The sequence below is a fragment of the Chamaea fasciata genome, unplaced genomic scaffold (genome assembly GCF_029207755.1).
Source record: "Chamaea fasciata isolate MVZ Bird 193981 ecotype frontalis unplaced genomic scaffold, bChaFas1.0.hap1 SCAF_3, whole genome shotgun sequence".
Taxonomy (NCBI): Eukaryota; Metazoa; Chordata; class Aves; order Passeriformes; family Sylviidae; genus Chamaea; species Chamaea fasciata.
This window is the reverse complement of record NW_027094088.1, coordinates 98,245,818-98,265,580: the sequence shown is the minus strand read 5'-3', so window position 1 is coordinate 98,265,580 and position 19,763 is coordinate 98,245,818. Positions and strand designations below refer to the sequence as shown.

The 19,763-nt window shown below is 37.7% G+C and overlaps 1 long non-coding RNA gene across 1 annotated transcript in view; it reads left to right on the top strand.

The window, feature by feature from the left end:
* LOC136287292 (uncharacterized) overlaps positions 1–14,166 on the top strand; it is a 180,801-nt gene extending 166,635 nt beyond the window's left edge. Inside the window, exon 9 of the long non-coding RNA XR_010720133.1 lies at positions 13,945–14,166. This is a non-coding gene — a long non-coding RNA (uncharacterized lncRNA). The remainder of the gene's footprint in view (positions 1–13,944) is intronic.
* Positions 14,167–19,763: the final 5,597 nt, after the last annotated feature.

Genomic DNA, 19,763 nt, shown 5'->3' with positions numbered 1-19,763 from the left:
TGCAGGAAAAGGCTTGAAGTGGGAGAGTAAGAGGATGGTGTGTATTCAGGCTTCTCCCTGGAAGAATAATTGGATAAACCAGAAGGCAGGTCAGCTGCCATGTTTGCATCCTCAAGAAGTTCCCATTGCAGACTATGAAGAGTAACTGAGGGACTTACATCTTATGTGTCCTGGAGAGAGGAAGAAAATGTCATGGTGAATACTGAGGTGAGCAAGGAAAGATAATCAAGGTCTTCAAACTCTCTTAAAATAAGAGTCTAAAAGGAGCTATGGGAACCAAGCAGAAAGAGCTGATACTTGGGATACTGTTGATGTACATGTTGAGGCATATAGGCGCAGACCAAGGAAATGGCTTTGTTCTGAGCAACAACTATCAGGTAAGGGAAATGAAAAGCTCCCAGTAAGGACAGCTTCATTCTATGCTATCTGATCAAGAAATTTTGGAGGAAATAGAGAAAGGGAATGACAAAGGGCTGTCCTGTTATACTGATCAGTTGTGACATGGATAATTTTAACCCCATTTTCAAAGATGTGAAAGAGTCTTTTAAGACTCTGATGCATCTTGTGAACTTAAAGTTTTGGTGTCATTTATGGTATAGAAAGCTGATATCTTGATTTCATATTTACAGACAATGGTGAAAGACAAATCTATCAAACACCCAAAATGTTTGAATGATTTTGTGAAAAATTAATGATTCTGCTATTCTTTTCACAGTATTGAATGGCATAATCATACACTGGTGAGGTTGATGAAGGTTATCAAAAGGTACTGTAATGTCTATTGGTACTATAATATTAAACTCTGTTCTGGATGTACACTGGATTTTTGTGAATATTTATCGCACATCTTAACTGGCAAAAATATTTTGATGCATATTGTGTAAATATAATTCCAAATGTCATTGTCAAATTAACAACTATTTGTATTTGCAATGAAAACACTATTGCTTTAATTAAATCAGGGAACAAACCTTGGTAATATAGGATCTCAAGTTCAAACCTAATTTATATCACTTTTGAGTTTTCAAATGCCATGAAATTTTCTGGCATCTCTCACAACAAAATCACATTGGAGGTGGAGTATATCTGACTCAAATCTATGTTGGTTTTTTGCTTAATCAGCAAAGGGATTTTGGATCAAGCTTTTGAGCACATGCACAGTTTGAAAGTTACATTCATTAATCTTTTCATTGCTACTTTCACAGAGGTTTTCTGGAGCAATGCTGAGTTTTAAGATGGGAAGAATCAAATGAAGTAATAGGCAAAAGTTACTTCAAGTGTAGTGGCCTGCATGGTAGAAAGCATGGAAATGCTCATGAGAAAAGGAAATGAAATGAGCCCATGGTCTGAACCACAGATGTAGTGACCAGTTAAAGTCCCAAGCAGAAAATCAATCAAGCAGTGTTAACCACAAAGTTAGAACATCTGGCTTATGAAGTCACTTATCTACATGGCACTAGAAGCTGGAACGATGTAATAGACAAAATATCATATTTTTTCCTAGCACTTGTACTTTCTTTAACCATTTTTCTATATTTCACTGCTTTTTAAAGAAACTTCTAGATAGAATTTGGATCTGACTTCTGTGCTGTTCTCAAGGTCTGTCCTGGGAAGTCCCTGTCACATAGATCTCTTCACGACATCTGGTGACAAACATATTTGTGGGCTATCTCCCACAGCTCACGGAACTCAGCACCAGCTAAAAAAAAAAAAAGTTAAATAATAATTTACATAGATTAATTAATGGCTGGAAATGCTTCCTTTATTTGAGAATTCATTCAGTGTCTTTGTGATGAATTTTCTACAGATTAATTTCTTTTATGACTTTTGTTGGTGAAGCTCCACCTGTATTTTCCAGAGGTTGTGGTCTTAAATGTTTGTAGTTCTGTAGTCTTAAATCACTTTTTTTTTTTTTTTTTTTTTTTTTTTTTTTTTTTTTACTTCAGGATTTTAAATTCTATGCCACCTAAGTTCTGCTCATGCTGAGTGTTAAAAGATGACGTATCGACTGCATGATACAGATCTTCCACAGTTTCAGTAAATTTCCAGAGGAGAACCGTGCCTTTGTCCATGAAGATACAGGGCACTCCAGGCACATTGAGAAAAACATGTCTCACCCAGCACTAGAGGAGAAAGGCATAAAATGCCATTCCACTGGTGCTATAGCACAGGTGTCCCCAGTACCTGCAGCCAGACCTAGCAAGGGAAGCTGCCTGCACCTGTGATCCATCTGGTCATGTTTTCACAAGGCCATAAAATGCAAAAAATTGCACTAGGTGGTTTTCCTGCTGCACTCAGGAAGTCCACGGACCTCTTGGGTCTCTGATGGATGCTTTAGAGAAGGCCAAAGAAGCCTCTCTCTCCATCTATTGCACCTTGGCATGATTCACAAGAGCAGCCAAAATTGAGGCCTGAGTGAAGACTGGCTGTTGTGAAAGGGAGAGTCTGTGACAGAAATACTCTTGTGACTTATAACAAGGGGAGCCAGTGTGCTAAGAAAGGAACACATAGCTGCAGGCTAGATGAATTAATTTTACTAGGATTGTGTGTGTCATAGCCTTGATAAAGCTCAGTTCTCTTTGTACATTCCAAGCTGCTGTGTTTGGGTAATATTACAAGATATCTAAATGTTTTAAGCTTTCTTATGATTTAGCCTCTTTCTGGCAGACTTCTTTGATATCATCTTTATCTACTATTGTTTCAGAAAAGGAAGACTCCTAGAACCCATTGCCTCCTCCCCTACTTCTCTATGCATATCTTTTCCCAGAACTCCACGCTCTGGTTGACATAAACCCACAGTTTATTTTTTCAATATAAAATAGCTGAAGTGAACAAATGTGTGATAAAGATTATGTCATTTTCTGTCAGCTACCATTCGAAGCACACATCTGTGGACAAAGTATTTCCACATTCAGCCTTCTGCTTAGGTTTCCTTTTTAACTTGGATGGTTCTCTCCTTTGGTCAGAGTTTTCTGGGTTGTCCATGACATTTCTCCGGTTTCAGGTCTGAATCACTGAGTCCTTCTCTGTCCTATCTGCTCCCTCTTTCTTTCTTATGAAGTAATCTCAGAGGAAACAACTTCTTTAAGTCCCTTGCTATACCTCAGGTATCTTTAGATAAGGTGTTTCAGATGATCTGCTTCTTGGTAACTAATCTGTTGTTCAATTACTATCTTTCCTGAGAATCAGACTTGAAATAACCATTTGCTCTGGATAGCTGCCATCTTTTATCCAAATGTTCTCCATTTAAATGGAGGATCATTAAAGTTTAATGGCTCAGTATTTTTAGCCATGAACCAGGTGCAAGCAACTTTTCTGTCACCTACTGTGGGTTTTATGTCAATATGGAAGAAAAGGATCAGAAGGAGCGGAGTGTGCCACATTCCTGCTGGAACTTACATCCTGACAGATGTCCATAAGATTCCAGTGTCAAGAAGAAATCATAGTAGAGAAATTCCCCAAACTGTCTCAATCTAAAATGCTGTTTCACCATATGTCTTGTTATAATTAGCTCTAGTAGGATGCATGTATTCCAGATCTGAGTTGATAAAATATATTCATTTTGATAGGATGATTTTATAGAAATCTAAAATATTTTCTGCCTGAATGTGGAGTGCAATGAGTGTGGAATGCAACTGTCCTTGCCAATGATCTGCAGTCAGTCTCTTTGAGATGCAAGCAGAGCAATAGGAAATTGTGCCTAACTTCACAAAACACTGTGATCTCCTGTAGCTCCATTGTATTTCTATCCTTGCCAGCAGTCTACAGGTCTCTGTCTAGGTCCATGAGCCACGAACTGGTCTGGTCCCTTCTACTGTCAGGATGAGAGAGCCTGTATGTTGCAGAATTGATTATTGCTTGCTTCACAAGAACATGCCTGTTCTTTATTTATCAGTGATATGAACCCTACATATCAAACTATAATTATTTTTGGGTGACATAGGAACAGTTTCCAAATTAAATTATGAATTACCTAATCATTATATATGCCTTGCACTTGAACATGTGCAAAGCATAGATGCGAGCTGGACAGTCTGTGGACTCTGTAGGATTGGAATTCACATATTTTTCACATACAAGGTTTGAAAGAAATGAACTTCAGAAATTCTAGTTCAGCAGGTCCAAATTCTGAAAAATATTTAATCCAGGATTGGAGTGGAAACATATTGACTGAAGAGACCAGCTAATTGTTATCACTGTCATTCTTATGTAAGAAGTGCCTTCGGCTGCTATGTGAAAGGAATTAGAACATAAATTCTTGACAACTTTAACACATGCTACCTGAATACCCATCTGCTTAGCTTAAGAACTAAAAAGGGGTTCATTAATGTAGTATTGAATAAATTAAACATGCTGTTATATGTGTTGAAATGTGTTACAATATTTAGCACTGCTTCCTTTTTTTCCTTTTTTAAAAACTGTATCTTAAAAAGCCGGCTGTATTTTTCATATGAAAACCAAACAGCAAATTGGATCTGCATCTAACAAAAGAAATTCATGTTTTGATGTTTCCAAGTGGTGGCTGACCACTCATACATACGGACTGACTAGAAATGTTGCTTAGAAACACCACGTTATCAAAGAGAGCCCAACATCAGGTTGGAGTGCTTCCCAGACAGCCGGTCCGTGGTGATAATTTGCAATGGAAAATTCTAATATCTCTTCCAATAATTCTTTATTTTCTAGATCTTCTTACTTTTCCCTCTTGAGATTCTTTGTCATTAGACTTTACAATTTTCTTCCAAACTCTGATTTGGAAGATAGCATAGAGGTATGTGAACTACGTTTATGGATTGGTAAATCCTTCTTCAAGTATTAAGAAAATGTTTTTCAGCTGAGTAAAATACATAGAAAATCCATCCTAAAGGAACTGCAGAGTAGATTAATATTTTTGTCATGAGAACTGACTTAGCTAGATTTAAATATATTATTTCCTCTCTATATATTTACAGTAACTGCTTATTGTGGACTTTTGGTTCTAAACACAGTAAAATAACTTAAAAATTCTGTACAACTACAAAAATTACCTATCTAAATCTTGCAATCATCTCCTGTGTAGAACAAGAGGTTGATTTTATATTTTCGAAAAGAAGTTATCCAAAAAAGGCAACTAAAGAATTGCATTTGTCATGTCCTGTGCAAACAGGAAGATTTAACAGATTCCCCTCATATTCAAAAGCATTTTTATGTTGCAATAGCCTGTGGTCTGCTCCTCCGGTCCATTCCAGGCCCCACAGCATCTGTTACTCCAACCACCACAGCTGGAGTTAGAAGGAAATGGGTCACACTGAGATATATGGAGAAAGGTATCTCCAGGCAAGTTGGGTCCTAGACTGTTTAAGTTTTATACATATTTACAGCTTGAATATAAATGTTGCTTTGTATATATGTATATTAAATCCCAAATCCTATAGAAGACATTTTGACCCCTTCCCCTTAGAAGAACAGCTTCTAATACATATCTGAGCCCCAGTGTTGACTCAGGGGGAGGAGTGCCATCTACTGAGGCTCCCTTGTGAGTTTGCACTTCATCTGCCAGGGTTCTTTCAAGATCCTCAGGGGAAGTGCCCAACCAGAGTACAGCAACTCCTCTTTTTCTTAAGAAACATTTTTATCAAGCATACACTGTAAACCTTTAGATTTCCCCAGAAGCCCTACTTACTGCCAAACCTAAGTCTCTTTTGTATTTATCTACTTGCACTTTATTAAAGCTGGTTCCCTGATTGAATCAGGTGGTGAGTCTCAGTGACACTTTTTCTTTCCTAAAATAAGACAGTTCTTTTCCTTCAAGTCACCATTGAATCATGTGCAAACAGAGCCATGCTCTCTTCTAGGCCTTTATTTGCATTTCAAGTTTTTTCTATAGAACAAAATAAAACTTCAAATTTTATAGCCAAACATGAATGTAGAGAATGGAATAATTGTGCACTTGGGGGGGTTAACAGACTATAGGTCCCATGTACATTACATTGCGTTTTCAAGGCCATAGAGGGCTGTGCACTTCCCCATTGCAATAAGGCTTCTGACAGTTTTAGTGCAATAAGTGCAAACTTAAACTTTCAGGTTACTTACAATATAAATGTCCCTTGCCAGAGATATCCTGCATGTGGGGAGGTGAAAATGAGTTGTGAAAACAGAACATAGAAAATGTAGATGACCACAGAATGGGAGTGAGAGGGTTGACACAAAAAATACTAGAAAAATGCAGATCCACATTTAATATTTCTGTATACTCTAGACTACTAAAATGAAATTGGTACTGTCTATATTTTAGATTAAAGTATTTTAATGTTTCCAAATGTAGTAAGGGGAGACGAGTAACCTGAAGGAGAAGAATCAAAAAGCCACATGTCCACACAGGGCAGGAAACCCCACATTTTCCATACAGCTCACATTTTGTCTCCAGTGTTCAAGTGCTGAATCCCATGGCCACAAAGGAAAATAAAGTCTTTTAGAGTTTTTATTTATCTATTGCCACATAGGTCTTGTAGTCCACTGTGGGTACCACAGCATGAGCAGCCACTGCCCTGGGACCACCTGTCCTTGTGGAGCTCAGCTGTAGGGTGAAGAGCAGCAATGGTATCATACAAGCACCTCTATCTGGCAGCCAGGTTGAATCTGCTCCTGTAAATGTCACAGAAAAATTTGGAAATTGAAGTAGAGATGAGGATATTTCTTTTCTCAAAGAAAATAAAGCTACTGTGGTATATCTGGGTGGAGATGATTTCATGATATAGTACTATAAGCTCACATTCCCAGCGCCGAGGTGCAGGTCAGGTTGAAGCTGCAGGATTCAGGATAGATTCAAAATCTCATGTAGTGCAGATGTCTGTGTGGTGTGGGTATGGGGTTAGCAGGTGTGCCAGTTAGCGTTTCTGTGATGATTCGGTTTTACTTCTCCTTGATGAAGCATGGATCCCTTCATAGTGCTGTGCTGCACTGAAGGAATTTTCATCTCAGAGCAATATTAATTCAGGCCACTTTGCCCTGGCTGGATGTCATGATGTAACCATGTCTTAGGTCTTACTAAAGAGGGGTTACCTACTCAGGAAAAAACCCCCATCACACGTGCTTTAGAACACCATTTATCCTGCTCAGGTTCTGGTTCTTACCCCTTACCTCAAGGCACTTCCAGTGAATCTTTGGAATCAAAAATTTAAGTTAAAACAAAACAAACCCCAGACATTTAAAATAATGCGGACACACAGAGGGGATAATTGTGATCTATGTAAATGAAGATGCCAAACAAAGATAAAGAGACAAAAAGTCAAACTGATGACAGACTTGCTCACAAGAAGTAGTGTGTGTGGCTCAGCCCTGAGCACAGGAACGCCGCCGCTGCGGGTGCGAGAGCTGCAGCTCTGCACTTCCCATGGCTCTGGCCCCATCCGCTGGCATTCAGTAGCTGCCTGCTCCTGCTGCAGATTGATCTGTCTCTGATGAGGGTTAGGACTGCTGTCAAGAAGTAGGGCTTAGACATTTTCATTTTTTAAAAGGTTAATCTTAATTATTTTTTATGCTTTTTAGCACATTGTGAGACACAAAAATTTTGGAGAAGCAAAGGAGCCCATTGTACAATCATCATACATCATCATCTCATTTTTAGAAAGCCTGATTTCTTCTAAGGTCACTCTACACTTATATACACACAACCATGGAAATAAATGTACATATGCATATGTAGGGATATGTAGACACACAGAGACATGCTTACATACGTGCATTTTTTAGCCTTAGTTTGGTTAATGGACATTTTCCATTGTCTTCAGCAAGGGAGGTCAAGGACTTAGAACCTACCTAATCTTTCTGTTCATCTATGTTAATCTTCCTTTTAAAAGTGAAATTCTGTGTGTTCTATATATGCCCAAGTTTTGGTACATCTGAAGTATTTATGTCCCTAAGGCCACATTCAAATTTAGACATGTATGGTGTAAAATGTCCTTGTACGGACAAAAAAAAAAAAAAAAAAAAAAAAAAAAAAAAAAAAAAAAAATTGCTCAAGAAAGAGCTAAGATATTTCCCTACTTGGGGTATGACATATTAAAAATGTGTGGTTTTTATTTTTGTGGGAAGTTCATTCCTGGAAATTTTTGCCAACCTGGGAACTTTGTGCTATGTACAATCCTACTAATTTTTAATGTTCATGGAATACATGTCTTAGGAAAGGCTTCTTTGCTCAGAATCAGGCCAAATTTATCTTAAAACATTTTTTTTTTCAATGAAATCAGAATCTTTTTTCTGCAAGAGATAAATTTGAACAATAATGATACTTTTTCAACTAAGTGATTAAAAAAATCATCTTCATTTTAAAAGCGTCAGTGAATCTCTTAATAGTGCAGAAACCTTCTTTTCGATATGTTCAATTCAGTTTCAAAAATTTGTTTCTCCCTTGAGCTTACTCATGAATCATTGAAAGAGCATATTATTCTAAGAATAATTAATTTCAAAACAGTATACAAAAAAATTAAGAAGTAGAATAGTTTATACAAATTAGCATCAGTATTTAAGTATTTGAAATGCTTCTCAGATAATTTTAGTTTTACACCACCAGTGCTGGGATAGCAGGTGGTTCTTGGAGGGAATCACCAGGTGGTGCTGTTGTACACATCTGCCAAGTCATTCTCCTGTGTTTGAGCAAATGTTCAGTCTTGGGAAGAAATGCAAAACCCACTATACCGCATTGGAGGGAATGACAGGGATGAAAAAGCTGTTTGCTTTATGCTGCTGCAATAGCCTTAGATTTTCAAAGATGCTTTCAGCCAACCATACTTTGCTGTCACACAAAGAACTCTGAAGTAGTGATGTACAGTACCTATATCCAATTCAGCCACTACTTATTCAGTGTTTGTGCATGTATGGAAGTAAGTATGTAAACTCCAGTATTCCCAGATTGTCCCTGATTTTTTTTTACTTCTTATTCACTAGGAAGCTGACCTATAAAGCACTAGGACATTATGGCTTAGGAAAGGGAAACATCAGTATCTGAGACACTGGTGGCCTTTCTTAAATTGAGTGCTCTGTTGTAAACGTACACATTCCAAGCGAACATGAGCAATACACATTAACGAGGCATATACATCTTTTCCCTAAATGGATATTGAATTCAGCACACAGGACATGGCAGGCAGGTCCAGATGCCTTTCTTTTTCCCAGAAGAAATTCTGGGGAGAGAGCTGAAGCCCTGGTTCCAGTTTAGGCACTGGTTTGTGCAGTTGCAGGAACCACAGATAGAAGAGGGCTGCAAAAATGACTCAGGGCTGAGTGGCTGGACTAATTGAGAGTAGTGGTGCTTGGGAACATGGTTAGTGGAGGACTTGTCAGTGTTAGGTTTACAGTTGGACTTGATGAACTTAAAGTTATTTTCCAACATAAATGATTCTATGGTTCTATGAAAATTTCATGTCAGTTCAGTCTTCCTGAAACTGCATGTTTGTTTGCTTTGCAATACTCTTGTAAAATGTATATCAAATTACATAAAAATGAATTATTTACTGTAATGCTTCATTACCTGTTAGGCCAAAATGAGCAAAATTCTTATTGTGGACTTATCAGAGACCATTTTGGACAAGTCTAGTTCCATATGAGAGTATTATTGGTTGTAATCCTATCTGTGGGACATGGAAGAATTTTAGCCTTGTGAGTAGAAGGTCTGAAAAGCAAGAAAATACCATTTTAAAGATTTTTACATAATTTTAATTTACTTGTTTTCCACATGTTAATTAAGACACTTGACTGGAAACCCATTCCCTATCTCTTATGAAGTTGTGTATTTTCAAACAGAAGTTTTGAATCTGGTGTTTAAAGATGTCCCAATTACCAAATACTGTAGAAAATATGGTTTACCATTGAAACATGCCTCTTTATCAGGAAATTGTTTTTCCAAATTGATATGGTATAATAGTATGATAGAAAAGCTTGAGAAGTGGGCCCACAAGAACATCATGAACTTTAACAAGTCCAAGTGTATGGTACTGTGTCTGGTTTGGGGCAACCCTAGACGTGAGTCCAGACTGGGAGAAGTTGCCCAGAGATGTTGTGGCTCCCCCCTCCTGCAAGTGTTCAATGCCAGGTTGGATGGGGCCCGGAGCAAGCTGGTCTAGTGAAAGGTGTCCCTGCCTATGGAAGGGGGGATGGAATTAGAAGATTTTTCCAACTCAAGCATTTATATGGTTCTATGATTCTATAACCCTTTCTAATTACAGGATATTTGTATCCTTTATTTCATAAATATTGCTGTTTATTTAAATAAGTATATAACTTTAAAATTTTTTAAAAAATGTTTTGCTTCAGCACCACTTTTATTTAGTGCATCAGATAGGTTATGCACTTGCTTGCAACGTATTTATAAATGAGCATTCTCTAAACAACCTAATTTTGTAATCGGGCATAGACAAAGAGTCACGGAGTTGCAGCAAAGATGAACAACTTTCTGGCTCTAGGGGTCTGAAGTAATACAATTTTACTCTGTGATTACAGTCCTCTACACAGTTCTTTTGTGCCTAAGCAAGCATTGTTTAAACCCACAGTTTACTCTTGTTCATTCTTGTATAGGCCATTCTTGGCCCTTCTTACATATAGGGAGCTTAACATAGGATGCTGTTACAGGTTCACAGGAATGTTGACTGCCTACAGACACAACTAATTGTTGCTGCATTTGAACACACAAAGGTCTCTAAAACATTTGTTATTCTGAGACATCTGGTTCCATATGTCTTAAACTAGATTCTTCAGCTGACAAACTCTACTAAACAGAAAATTTTAGTCTTACTATCTCATTAATTCCTAATTTATATGGTACTATTATTATTATTGTGTGGGTTTTTTTTTTTTTAAATACTCTTCTGGTGTCAGGCAGACATATTCGCTCATGTTTGAGAATAATTCAGTTACTCTGGTGACAGGATGGCAATAATGCTCAGAAAGTTAATAATCTTGTACCCAGCACATGACTTCATGCCATTACATACTGAGTGAAGAAGGCAAGGAGAATAAGTCAAGGTCCCAGGCAAAAGTAGAAGGTGGTGCAGTTATAAAGCCTTGTACTGTCTCATGATATATATTCCCAAAGGAAGGATGAATTAAGTTTTCATGAACAATGCTAATTCTGCTATTAGCTATTTTTTGAGTTGTGGGTTGTGTCTTTGTGTCTTTTATATATATTTGAATATATACATTAAAGAAATTTAATTCTGAGACTACATTACAGTGTGTGTGTGTATTCAGCCAGATGTGTGTCCGTCTATATTACATAATGCAATGTCGATTCAGAACTACATGGAAAATCTAACCAAAAATCATCCCAAGAACAGTACTGGTATAATTATTTTATCTAGAATCTAATTTCCTAACAAACATTTTCTCATCAAAGGATGTTTCTAAGAGAAAGAGGCATCAGTCTCTGTATAAAAAAAAATCGCTGTGCTAAGGAAGGAAAAATGCATCCCCCTTTCTTTGCACGGAGGAGGAAAAAATGTCAGCTGCTAGAGATCCCGAGATTTCCAGCTTGCTGAAGCAAAGGAAAAAGGTTTCAGACATAACTCCCCTCCCAACACACCTTATTAATTTTTTTTCCAGATGCTTGTAATGGCAAGGAAAAATGAAGAAAGATGCAGTTATCTAGCTCAGAGAAATGTGGGTAGCTGGTTCCAGATTTTTCTCATTTCTGCCCTTTCACTCTGATAACCCTTGCACATTGATTTGTATTTCACACAGCCCTTGTAGACCTGTAATAATGATATGTACATTGTACAGCTGCCTGAATTTTTTTGTGTGAGATCCCTTTTTTGTCCTGCACAAAGTGAACTCTCTTCAAACAAATTTATGTTTTAAAGTTTTCAAGCCACACTGTTAACGGTAACAATTTGGACGGAGATCAGCATCTTGAATGAATGCTTAAAATTTCGTGCCTGTCATTGCTGCTGTTATGCAAGACCAGATTTTCAGAGGTTGGCATTTATTAGTCAAAATATTAAGGACTACATTATGTTACCAGAAGCAACTTTAATCTGCTATTGGGGTATGCTTGGGAGGTACCACTATTTAGAGAGACAGTTGTGAGGTGTTTCGTGTGTGCTCCTTCTAGTAGCAGTAATTGATTACTGGCCTTTATATAAATGAATAACTGTACACATATGCTTAGCTATTCTGGCATTCAAGTGAAAAATGGATCCACTGCTTGTCTGTATGCTCCACAAAGGGAATATGGAGCGTAATCATGTTACAAAACACTCTGCATCTGGAGTTAAGGCAATAGCTGCTCACAAAGGGGTGCAAGTCACACAATAGGCTACTTTTCAGTAATTACTCTTGAGTTATCTAGGCCCCAAGAGCATATAAAATGAATTAAAAGAAATAAATTTGAGTTGAAGGTATTATATGCCTCTCCTCTTAATTTCTGTGGAAACCTTTAAAAAATCCCAGCACCCTGCTGCTTTGGAGGAGCAAACCTAACAGCACAGAGCTAATATACATGAACCAGAAAGAAAGATTGGCTAGTTTCAGTTCAGTCACAGGCTGAAAGCTCTGCAAAAAAGTGGATGAAAATAGACCCCAAAAGAACATAAATGTGAAACATGGAACATTCCAAAATGCTTTCTTGTGGCTTTAATAGGTGGGATTATTCTCCATTTTTTTAGGAATACTTCATTTTTATTTTTCTCTAAAAAGTACCATACCCGAAGAGCAATGTCTAGAATTTTTTGTGTACTAGCTTGCTTCTTACATCACATAATTTGTCTTGAGCCTATGCTTTTTATTTAGATTGTGAACCTTTAAAACAAGCATTTTGATTTTTAACCATTAGTAAGATGTTCATTGCCCTGTAGATATTACACATTTAGAAAAAGATAATGTAAACAGTAGTTGCTCACTGGAGTAAGTGTCACACTGACATAACAATATGCTTCTGGATGAGTGATTATAAAATTACAGCTAGAGTTTGATCCTATGGTTCACTTCATGTCTGAAACATGTATCTAACACCATCACTGCAAAGGCAACACATCAAAGTGCTGCCTGACTGGTGAAAGTGAACAGGCATAGTCCCAGAAGTGTGGCTTTGCTGAGTGTCTGTGTGTGTGCGCCTCAGTGGGCAAGCCTGCTCCCCATGATACTTTGGACATCACACTTGAGACTTACTGAATCAGAGCAGATTTCTTAGGGACTGGAAATCAAGTTAGGGTTTTTTTTTTTCCTTCTTATAATTTACTGCCAGTGGTGAAGATGCAGAGGTATGTATACCAGCAGGTATAGCTATTTTCTAGGATACCACAAAAATGGTCTCAGGGATGGTGAGGGAAAGCAGGCCTTGTCCTTGCCCATAGATCACATCTACACTGAAGCTAACTTTATCTTGTCCTATATGTATTTCTGGTTATGTCTCTGTGCTGCTTCTGTGTAGCTTGTTCCTGTCAGAAAACCATGCTCACTTCTGAGATGTGTATTTTCATTTTAAAAGCTATTTTTTTCACGAAGATATATCAAGTGACAAGAAATGGACGAAACCTGTAATTTTTGATGAATGCCTTTTCAGGTGAATATCTCATGTTATCATTTTCTCCTTTTCCCCTTCTCTGCATTTCTTCTTTTTCTTTTCATTAATTATATTTGTCCTGTACTGTCAAACACAAGATTACACAGATTTTCTAGGGATGAATTTTAGCTTTATTCAACTGTACAGAGAGCACTCTATTCTTATATACGCTATATAAAACTGCATTACAATAAAACTTCTATGGCATTTGCTCTGACTAGGGCCATAATCTGGTACAAATATGAACTTTTTTGAATGCTGGTATGTATGGTGGAGTGAGAACTCAGGCTGTCTTTTGCATGTTGCCATTTGCCAACATGTGATCCTGATGTAGGAAATGCCGAGTTGCTCTCTGGCCAGCTGCAGTGGGAGGGGAGGGTTCTTTTCTCTCACATTTTTCATTTCTCTTGCAGAGATTCTTACCTGAAGGAAGATTCTTTACTTAGGATTGTATGGTGGTTAGCCAATTTGTGAAGAGAAGCAAGAAAGCTCCTTTTGTTTCTTCAAGGCCTGTTGAAGATTTTTCTGAGGAACGCTGAAAACAATTCTGTTGCTCTGGACTTTTGTAAATGTTACTTAACAGGACTCCTGTGAAGTACTTCACTCTCTCCCTCTTTCTAAATAAGTGGTACATTGTGGTAGGTAAGTGATTATATTTTTAGATAGCATTTACGTGCCCATGTTTAGTTCTCCAAAATGACCATCCAATATGAAAGTTTATAAAAATTATTTTATAAAAAGTATTTTATCCAATCAGGTGTACCTTGCAGGCCAATAATTAGATATACAGCCCATGTAAATCAACTAATCTTTAGCCTGCGCTGGTTTTGGAGAGGGTCAGCATGGGCTTTTCTGTTCTTTTTTCCCCTTGGAGCCCTGGAAATCAGTGTTCAGAGACACCTGTGTGGGTCTGCATGGAGCTGGATGAGGTCCAGGTCTGGAAAGGCTTACATATTTACATTTAATACTACCTTTTCCACAGCTGATAGCAGAAGTGATTTAGATAAATAGAAGGATCTGACACCTGTGGAGCTGGGGAGCCCCATGAGGCACTGAAATAGCAGGTTTTCTAAGTGAAGCTCCAGAATCAAGAAGTGGGAAACACTGCTTTCCATGATGTAATGCATAACAACTGCAAGTCATTATCCATTTACAATGTTTCTCTGTACAGTATTGTGATTTCACAGTATATGCTAGAAAGCTAGGGTTAGAAAAATAATAACATTGAAATAACTTTGATTTGATCAGGAAAAATCTAAAGGCAAATCTTATGATTATAAAAAAAGGAGTTTCAAAGCTTATAGTTAATAGTTTTATTTGAATTAGAACCCCCTATGATTTTGTGCAGAGGTGTTTATATACATTAAATATGATTGATGGCTGATGTTCAACAGATTATAAAAGGAGAATGGACTAGTTTCTGTGAGCTCTTTTAAATAGAGATACAAAATTTAGCATTAGAGAATGGATGGATTTCCACACTGTGGGCATCGTGCTTTTGATTCCTGCTTATCCAAACAACACTTCATGCTGTTGGTAAGATCCTTGCCTTAAAACTTCCATGGCAAGTCTCTCACTGTTTTTTCAAACAGAAAAAAGACAGATTCCAGGTCTGACCTGTGACTAAGGATGTCCTTGTTTCTCAGAACAAACTGACAAAACAATCCCCTAGGAATAATTATACACGAAACTTCTGTTTCTTAGTGAATTACCAGCTTCGGCATACAAAATTGGTTCCTAGAATTCAGTTTTCCATGCTGTTAAATTGTTAGGCTGATCACAGGCATGGATTTTGCCTGAGCAAATTGGCATTCTCCCAGATAATTTCCAAATAGGAATGCAGAGTTGACTTTACCCAGAAAGCATTTTAGATATAACCCCTTTGCTTTGGAGGGTAAGAGAGCCAAATACGGACACAGACCATTCCAAGTTTGTCATCCTCAGTGCTCAAAGGTCCCAAGCATGTTTGATTTTGCAGAGTGAAAAATGTCAGCTGAGCTAACAAGAAGAACTTGTCTCCTGTGTTGAAGCTGAACTTGGATGTCTTAATGCAGCTTGACACGCCTGAGAGATCACATCTCCTGATATGCAACTTATGCTATGGCTTTAACTTCAAAGAAAAGCATGACTAACAACTTCACTGCACATGGAGTGAGAACTAGAGGTGTCTGAAGTAACATCAACCCTAAATGATAAATCTATCTTACTTAGTATCCCAAATTGTGAGGCTATATAGTGGTGTTTGTACTGGACTAAACTCAGAAGTCCTTTTTTCAGGGGCAAATCCAGCCTTTTTTTTTTTCTTTTTCTTTTTCTTTTTTTTTTTTTTTTTTCACCTGGTGTCATCTTAGATATGTCTATATTGATGTTTTAACCCTTCCTCATGTCTCTTGTCAAAAGACTGTTTCTGCACTGTATCTGATCAAGGAGTTACTGGCACACACTGGTGGCTTACTTTCTAGAGTGCAAGTGCAAGAGACTCTTATGCCTGTTACTTGAAAGACACTATATACAAGAAGTCATGGTAGTATTCTTCCTGATGTGATTTTTTTTTAATCAACTGCACTCTATAATTTATTACAAGTAAAAGCTTAATGAGTCTGGCACACTCACTCTGATGTCTTTGAAAAGAGGTTCTTGTTTGCCTGATGCTCTCAGGACACCCTCGAATAGAAACCTGCCTACAGAAACAGAATAAAAACCTGCCTGCAAAAGTCACATCTGAATGTTTTGTTCGTTCTACCCCATATAATGTGCAAATTAAAATCTAAAGTCCAAATGCATCTATACTTTGTCAGAGTATGAAGTGGGTCCTGAACTCTGCTGTTCAGAGATATCTCTAGTTAAGAACACAATTTAATCAGGGAATGTTGTGTATTAAATCACTCTTGGTATACAAAACAAAAATCAGAGGAAAATTACATTATTTTAAATACAAACTGAGCAAGAAATATATTGTTCCTGACCTTTTTCTATTAAGGAACTCAAACTTGATTAATTCTTGGCCTGCGTGTTCCCTTACCTTTAGCAATTACATGCCACTATTACAGTGATTATTTTATAAAAGCTAATAAACACTATCTGGAGTTAATATTTGTTCCCGAGGAAAGTTTGCCAAAAGCTTAGAAGAAGTTTACAGAAGATTTTGCCCATTAGGTTTGTGTACAACATTTGAAATGCCAAAATCCTTTTAGCATCATTAATCACAAAAATGCAATGTAAAAACAGTTGTACCTAATAAAGCTGCAATCTGATACAAAAATAGGCAAACCCTCAGGAATTTAACACAATAGGCCAAACATTGTCCATTCCAAATGAGTTCCAGTAGTTCCACTATTGATTCGGCTTTGAATAGCCTTCTGCTCTTTTAAAACAAACATATATAGATAAAATAGGGTTTTATTTTCTGCTGTACAGATGCATCTGTTATTAATAATTTCTTTCACAAAGGATTTTGGCTGATGCAGTCCAGGAAAGTTCTTTTGACCAGCTTGCCACAACTGCTTTCTTGTTCACTAAGCTTACATCTTCCCCTGTCCTTATGAACTCATTGGAGTTCCCTCTGTCCCTGACCCATGAGTTGCTCATGTTTAGGGTTTACCAGGGGCGGAGTCTGTCTGACCATGGGGAAAAGGAACCGTCTCTCCCAGTTTCTGACCATGGTACAGAGCAAGTTTTGTGGGAGACTGACTGTTGTCGTGCCATGGTAGTGCCAGAACAGGGAGCTGGGGCGGTGGAGCGAAGGAGCAGGAGCAGATGCATTGCCTTCCTGCAGTTGGATCTGCTGCTCCCAAAAACCTGGAGCTCCAAATGTCAGAGCAAAAGTGACATTTTAGAAAACAAGGCATTGCTTCCTTGCCTCTCCCTGTACTCAACTATTCTATGACCATCTCGGCTTAACTGAATATTTATTGCCTGCAGTGATCGTTTATTATACTGTATCCTATTTTTCAGTTTTACATGGACTTTTCTATTAAACAAGTCCAATTAGCCTAGCAGTGGGTTAAACTCTCCAGAAAAAAAATTGTAGAGACATTTAGAAAAGGTAAATAAAACATCAGTTTCTATTGTAGAATACATGCATGATAAGACATGTGCTTATTTGTTTAATCCCCCTCATCTTGAGATATGTCTCAACAGACCACTGTTCATTCACCTGGTGATCTGAATGCTGGGCTTTTTCAGGATCTAGGTTTAAAGATAGTGGAGAAGACTGATGGGCTTCCCTTTAGAGTTCATCCTTTGCTTGCAAGATGACAGTCTGTCTGCATTTTTCTTCTTCCTTCTCTCTTTAAAATTAAACTTATTTAGATAGAGAACAATGTGAGTTCAAAACTCACCTTTTTTTTTTTTTTCTTAGCCAATGGCAACATAATTTTGACAGCTTATAAGCCAAGCTTGATTTTAAGAGTTATTTTGACTTGGCTATCATTCATTCTCAGATTTTGACTCTCCCTATTCACCTTCTTCAAGTCTTCAGCTGAAGCCTTAATTAACTCTTATTTTTTTTCTTGTAAGGATAGTTTAAAAACTATCTAAATGAAATTCCATGAATTAGATATTATAAAAATTATTATTTTTGCCATACTGCTGTTATTCCCACACTTCAGATATTAGAGACCACACGCACCACATTAACAATGTGGATGATGGACTGTTAACAATATGCATTGTCCAAGATAATTCCTTCCATGCCTTTTTTCGTGTCATAAAGATTTTCTGTCATTTTAAAAGACATGGGAAGATCCCTTTCCTTCTGATACTGACAAGAACATGGGAGCTGCATTGCCAGGTTCTTGCAGAGGAACTAAGTGAAAACCTCTTGTTTGGCTGAGAAGACTGATAAAGACAGCTACAATTCTCTCCTTATTCTTCTTTTCTACAGTCACAGTAGAAGATACCCACTCTAGGGAGCTTTATGGCTCTCCTCTCCTGATAAACATGAGAAACTTGATGCATGGGAAAATGGGACTTGATGATAGCTTGACACTTTCACACCTTGAGACTCAAACTCAGATCTGTCAGAGGCGCATCCTATGAATATGCTGATGAATCATAACCCACACAGAGCACATCACAACCCTAGTTAAGAGGCTTTGTATTTGTCTACTACAACTTATTCTTTCATCCAACCCACACTGAGTTGCATCAAAGAGTTCTATTATAAGTTTCTGACCACATCATGAGGACAACATGGAGCAAATGATTTGGCACGTGAGAATATGACAACACCTAAAACCTCCTGCCATGTTGCTGGCCCTGAGATAGCACTTACAGTACTGACACTTGCATCTCCCACAGACTCTACCAGCATTTCACGCTTAATAGTGACAGGTCTTCATTTGCAGGTTTGAGGTTATCATGGAATCTTTAGCCCACCCAATGTACACACAGTTAGCTGTATTATTTAGAAAGGCTATCCAGTAGTCACCAGCAATTGATGCTTGCCAGCAGTTATTTAAATTCAGCTCTCAGACACAATCAAAAGTAATTGATAGAAAGCTGCTTCATTATAATTCCTTCATTTCTATCATTTAGCATTTTTACGTGGAGTTGGATTTTGGTCTGGAACAGTGCAGTAATGTGAGTTGAAAGCAATCTGGGAATGAGCCAGAAAGTGAATGCTTAACCCAGAACCAGCACCTCTGGGAGAAAAGACTTCAAGAATCAGATGTTTTGCATTAGCATTGCTTCCAACTTCATATTGGAGGATGGAGAGAGGTGATGGAAACCATCAATAAGATCAATTTTAATTTCTTCTATAACATTTCTCTTTCCACACTTTATTCAGTTGGGAATTTCAACCAAAATCTAGGACTGTGTTCTCAGCCTCACAAGCTGCAGACTAAAAAGTTAATGAAATGTAGTTCTAATTTTAGAAATATCAGTTCATTTGGAATCCATTTGACAGGGACAATGATGCTAGGAAGCTACAACTGGAACAAACCCGAAACAGACAGCAATGATGCTTTCTGTTTTCTGTGTGTGACTTGAGATTTCAGGGCTGCCAAATTTCATGCATTCCCACAGCTTAACAGTCACACATTGAGCTAGGCTTCAGGGATTGATCATGTTGATCATCAGGAGATTGCCTGGTTCTTGCCCAATTTTATTTGAGATATGGTTTCTGTCATATTTTTAATAGCATCAATCTCTTGGGAGAGACACTGTTTTCTCTGAGATTTTGCTGTCCACATTGTAGGCAAGAATCATCTTGTAACCTCACTTAAAT